This window comes from Mirounga leonina, unplaced genomic scaffold, assembly GCF_011800145.1.
Source record: "Mirounga leonina isolate KUSES-001 unplaced genomic scaffold, KU_Mleo_1.0 Mir_152, whole genome shotgun sequence".
In the NCBI taxonomy this organism is placed as follows: domain Eukaryota; kingdom Metazoa; phylum Chordata; class Mammalia; order Carnivora; family Phocidae; genus Mirounga; species Mirounga leonina.
The window spans coordinates 10,130,334-10,136,333 of NW_023270380.1; the positions used below are offsets into that span (position 1 = coordinate 10,130,334).

At 42.4% G+C, this 6,000-nt stretch overlaps 1 protein-coding gene across 4 annotated transcripts in view; it reads right to left on the reverse strand.

Annotated features, from left to right (window-relative positions):
• Positions 1 to 3,151, reverse strand: part of LOC118012947 (zinc finger protein 33B-like) — a 29,422-nt gene extending 26,271 nt beyond the window's left edge. For 3 of the 4 annotated variants that reach the window (XM_035008536.1, XM_035008532.1, XM_035008535.1), the window contains exon 1: positions 2,994 to 3,151. The gene's annotated coding sequence lies outside the window, so the exon portion shown is untranslated. Of the gene's footprint in view, positions 1 to 131; positions 318 to 2,993 lie in introns of those variants that run through there. The other variant, XM_035008533.1, reaches the window with a different exon arrangement.
• Positions 3,152 to 6,000: the final 2,849 nt, after the last annotated feature.

Below are 6,000 nucleotides of genomic sequence, written 5' to 3' on the forward strand. Positions count from 1 at the left end.
TAAAATTGAAACAGATAGATTGCTGGCCCCAGATGCTATACAAGGGATCTACCCAGTAATTAACAAGCTCTTAAATGTGATTAACAGGTTGATTAGGTCATGCAGATCCCCATGTAACACCCCAATTTTACCTATTAAAAAGCTGGGAAGTGAGGAATACAGATTTGTTCAAGGCCTCGGAGCTGTTAATGAAGCTGCTTGAGACATACAACCTGTAATACCCAATCCCTATACTCTATGACCAACTACCGAGTAATAGTAAATATTACATGGTGTAAGATTGAAAGGATACCTTTTTCTGCATCCCACTAGATCCTAAATTCCAAGTACTATCTGCTTTTGAGTGGGAAGACTTTATCTATTTAATTTTAGAGGGAGAGAGAACATGAGAGTGAGCAGGAGGAGGGGCAGAGGGAAAGGGAGAGAATCTCAAGCGGACTCCTCGCTGAGCACGAGCACGACAGGAGGCTTGCTCCCACTACCCTGAGATCATGACCTCAGCTGAAGTCAAGAGGCCACTGCTTAAGTGACTGAGCCACCCAGGTGCCCCGGGCTTAATTATTTCAAGAGGACAGTGAAGCCTCCCTCAAGAGAGAAAAATGGTAATATGGAGCTAGCTTTACCAAAACCCCATATTCAGTCTTCCCACTAGGTAAAAAGAGCCTCAAAACTAATTCTGGTTGGTGTTAGACTGGCTGTCGGAGTAGGTGCCTCTTAGGGAGGTTTTATAGGTTATAAAGTCATTGCAAGGAAACTAACTGATGTCATAGAAACCTTAGCTAAAAACACAGGAAATGCCCTCAAAAACTTAGAAATTTCCCTGAACTCTTTAGCCAACGTAGCGCTAGACGATGATTAGCCCTGGACTACTTATTACCAAAAGAAGGAGGAGCATGTGCAGTAACAAACAGCTCATGCTGTACCTGGATTAATACTTCAAGTGAAGTGGAAATAGATATTAAAAAAATCTTCAACCAGGCAGCCTGGCTACATACTTTCAACCAAAAAGGAAGATCCCCTGATGAGGTCTACAGGCTATTAAAACAGCATTAACCAATACTACATGATTTCTCCCTGTCCTGAGGCCACTAATAATCCTACTGCTCTTAGACTGCTGTTTAGACTTTGCATCATTAACTGACTAATACAATTCTGTATAAGTACCGCGCGCTACCCGATTGCGCCACTGGAGCTCCCTAATACAATTCTATACAAATGCCTGGAGGCCAAAAATTACAGATGGTAGTAACATAAAGATAGGAGCAGCTTAGAGTTAAACCTAGTGACCCACAGACTTATCTAAAACTGGCTGAGGGAAAATTCTGCTCAGCTAACAATCTCGATGACTACATCCGTGTCCGGCAGGAACTATAGAAGGAGGACCTTTGCCCTGTGCCCCTCAAGAATGAGCAGCAGAATAAAACTAGAGGAGGGATTTATCACCTGCTAGACCCCAAGAGTGGACCTTTACTGCCCACCTGCTTGTACTCACTGACCTCTGTCCCACATTTTTCTTTAACCTCTTCTTTCCAGCTTCTCTCTTAACTCAGGCAAATGGAAACCAAAATCACCCCTCAAACAACAGCGACTGCCAGGACAAGGCCCAGACCACCCAGACCAGTTTGAGCTTAACCCCTGACTCTCACCTGCGCAGGTAGGACCATGAAGTGACCTCTAGAATGACTACCACTTTTACCTCATTACAGTACTAAAATCTCCGTTCAAAGAGCACAAGCACCACTAACATAACATAGAATGTATGTATGTACTGGCATGTTTCCTTAAGAAACAACCTTATGCCTTCACTACATACAATGACCAAGATCCCCTTTCTAAATATTCACCCCTCCCTAAATAAAAGGAACCCATCCACCATCTCAGAGAGTCACGGCTTTCTAAGTTATCCCTCATGATTTTCTTATCTGCTGCAAATTTTCCTTTGCATGACAACTGGATCTGGTATAGTTTGTGTCTGTGACTCGTCAAGGAGCTAACTCAAGTTAGTTCGGTTACAGTGGCACCTCAACAGGAAAATAAAGAATTGCCATGCTATGCTCTGCAGTTCTAGGATCTATCCCTTTCTGGGACTATCGCCATTCTAAAACTCTGGAGAGGGATCAAAAGTCCCTAGGGTTCTCTTCAGGATGAGATTTCTGTTTCTGAAGTTGCAGCTCTTTATAATCTCACAGGAGTCCAGAGGTTCCTTGGAAATTAGGATATAAGATTAGAGGACAGGGGCGCCTGGGTGGCTCAGCTGGTTAAGCGTCTGACTTCAGCTCAGGTCATGATCTCAGGGACCTGGGATCCAGCCCCTAGTCAGGCTCCCCACTCTGTGCGGAGTCCGCTTCTCCCTCTGCCCCTCTCCCGGCTCCTCCTCTCTCTAATAAATAAAATCTTATTTTTTAAAAAAGATTTTATTTATTTATTTGACACAGAGAGAGAGAGAGTACAAACAAGGGGAGCAGCAAGCAGAGGGAGGAGGAGACTCCACACGGAGCAGGGAGCCCAATGCGGGGCTCGATCCCCTGACTCTGGGATCATGACCTGAGCCAAAGGCAGATGCTTAACCAACTGAGCCACCCAGGTGCCCCTCTAATAAATAAAATCTTAAAAAAAAAGATAAAAGGACAAATTCATATTGGAACCCTCACCCAGCATCTCAAATTTTACTATCCCCTAGAAACTAGAGGCACTGAGGACAAAGACAAAGGAGACCACGAACAGTGCACTTGTTACCCAGCTGAAAGCCGCCAAGTCAGCCTCCAAGTCACGGGGCACCCCACGCAGCCAGAGCGCACCCTCACGCATGCGCACGCGGCCCGTCCTGGGGCGCACGGCCAGGACCACTCGCTCAGAGCTGGGGACCCACTGGAACTCAAGCCGCTGGTCCGCACCCAGAAGCCCCCACCCGCCGTGGGGGTTCCCGCTGCGGGGTCCCGGGCCTCCTCCCCACCGAGGGTCACCGCCGTTTCCCTCCCGGCCCACGCTCTAACCTCTGCTCTTGGGAAGGTGGGCAACCAGGACCTTGAGTTACTAGGAAATCTGGAAACGGGATTTCGGCCTTCACTAAACCTGCTGGCGCAGGAGGGGGACCAGAAAGATGGCGAAGCTGCGCGTGCGCAGCACTGTCCGCGGCCGGGGCGCAAGTTCTGCTGGGTAAGCAAACTAGTCTCAAGACTACGTCTACCATAATCCTTCGCGCCCACTTGTTTAAATAACTATGTAAATAAACCTATCTTATTCAAAGAGTAAGGAGGTGGTTGCTGTGGAAGGTCTGTAGCTCTCTCTGGCGTTTTCAGAGGCCGCCCCCTACTCCACCCCCGGAGGTTAGGCCCTACGTGTAAGAACTACTAAATGTAATTTATGGTCCTTTAGACATCCTGGTTTGGCAAAAAACAAAAACAAAAAAACCAACTCTTTGAAAGACTTTTGCGGACATCATGGGAGTTTGATTATAGATGCTCTATTAAAAAATGTACTTAGTTTTGGAAATACATACTGAAGTATTAAAGAGTGAAATATATCTAATTTATTTTAAAATGTTTTCGCAAACACAAGATAAATATGGCAAAATGTGAAATTTGTCCAGTATAGAAAATGGTAAATGGGTGATCATTTTTCTTTATGATTCTAAGATTGAAAATAGAAACTTCAATGAAAGAAGGAAAAGGAAAAAGAACTGGGTGTATCTTTTAGACACAAAACTAATAAAAAGGAAGATATTTGTCAGTTATCAGTTCTTGTGAATAGGGAATTTAATTAAAATGTTAAAAAATGGAATACAGTAATACTTTAAGAAAATAACATCTCTCTACCAAGCAGAGTTTGTCTCAAAATTGAAGAAAAGGAATTTTTCAAAATTAAGTAAGCAATATTTTTTTTTAACTAAACCAGAAAATATATGCATACTTAAAAGATTTTAAATAAGCAAGTACTTCACTCAAGTAATTCCGCTTATTGGGTTATATGCTATAATTCAAAGATTTATATAAAGAATTCCCTTCACAGTTTAGTTGAGTCAGTAAGAATATTCAAGAATTTATGGGTAAAATATGCTCATCCACAAAGTACAATAACAAGCAGCAGTCTTTATTTATTTATTTTTTTTAAGATTTTATTTATTTATTTGACAGAGAGGAACACAGCGGGGGCAGTGGGAGAGGGAGAAGCAGGCTTCCCGCGGAGCAGGAAGCCCGATGCGGGGCTCGATCCCAGGACCCTGGGATCATGACCTGAGCCGAAGGCAGACGACTGAGCCACCCAGTCGCCCCAAGCAGCAGCCTTTAAATGTGATAGAAATATATTAAATCATACAAGGGCTATTCAAAATATATTCTGAAATTTAAAAAAATATGCCAGTAACAAAACAGAGCTGTCTATAAAACGTATGTATTCATGAAGATATGACAGTGTCTGTCACAAGGTAAGCGCTCAAATAGACATTATTTCCAGTCAGGTTATGTAAATGTATTTATTGTGTCAGTGAGTCTGTGTGTATGCATTTTTGTGAAAGAGGTTATTTCTGTATGACTTGTATATTTGTGTGTGTCCATCAGTTGTGGGAGTGACCACCACAAACTCTCTTGAGAATAAGGCAGGTACTACACAAACATAACAGTAAATAAAAATGATACATTTATTATCTAAAAATACTTGTATATCTATGTGTGAACTATCCTTCATCAATAAATAGTAACTACATCCATGGTTCCCCAGGCCAAAATCTGAAATCACTTGTTCGGGCAGAATTCTAAGAAGACCCTTTATTTTTAATTATTTCTCCAACCGCCCATCTAGAAAATTGGTATGTGTATATGAAAGAGGACTTCAGCTGCCTCCATTTTGATCTCAAACTTTCTGGTGGGTTTCTTCTTTCCAGCTTGTCTCTTGGCTCAGGTGGAAGACGAAGAGAGTAAAGAATCCCACCCCTAACAGACACTACCCCCTTAAGGAATAAGGACTAACCTGAGCCCTCAGGCCCCCACCCATGTTTGACTCGGAGACAATGATTCCATTGGACCTTCACTGCGGACCTGTAGTACCCACTGTCTTTTGCCCCACATTTTTCTTATATAAACCTGAAAATATTTTTTAGCACTTTGGAGACAGTCTTTGAGATGCTAGTCCACCGTCTTCCTTGTATTGGCCTCACTGAAATAAATTCCTTTCCTGTTTCACCATGGCTCCTCTCTCTGTCTTTGCATTTTTGTCAGCGGTGAGTGGCTGGACTTGCTCTATTTGGGACTCCCATAGGCAGGTGTTCCTGCACCCCTGAACGCCAGCTACGTGCGTATGTACGTATATTTTCTCTATATGGATTTTATGTTTTAAAATTAATCTTACCAAAAAAATTAATATTTTTGTCATTTCTTTGAATGGAAACTCATTTCTTTTGTTGGCACGGGAAAGAGTAAATTAATGTCATGACGTTACTGACCAGGAAATTACTACATATGTAATATATATTCCCTAGTGAAATGAATTAAAATATTTTATACCATTAACATAAAATGAGTAAAAATCTGACTCTGCACTCACATTAAACTTTTTTTTTTTTCTTTTGGGCAGTGGTATGTATGGCACTAGTCTTCTGTTTTAGCCTATACATATTTTCTCTTTATTACAAGTTTCAGGTATCATTTGCATAATTCTGAAAGCTTTAATTCAGATGTTACAGGATATTATTTGTTGAATGTACTATTGTTCTTAGTTACAAGTACTTTTTTTTTTTAAAGATTATTTATTTGTCAGAGAGAGAGAGCGCACACAAGCAAGGGGAGCGGCCGGGGAACAAGTACTTTCTTTATCAAGTGGTAGTTTTGTTTTCAAGCCCCCAGATTGCGCGCTGCCAGTTCAAATTAGCTCTCTCTGAGTGATAGCCTCCAGAAAATCCCATCAGTACTCAGGCGGCTGGAAGAGGTCGAATATCACACGTTGTCCAAAATGAAGATGCTGCGGAGGCTCCTGGAAAGTGTAGTTCCAGAGTGAGGCGCGAGGGCC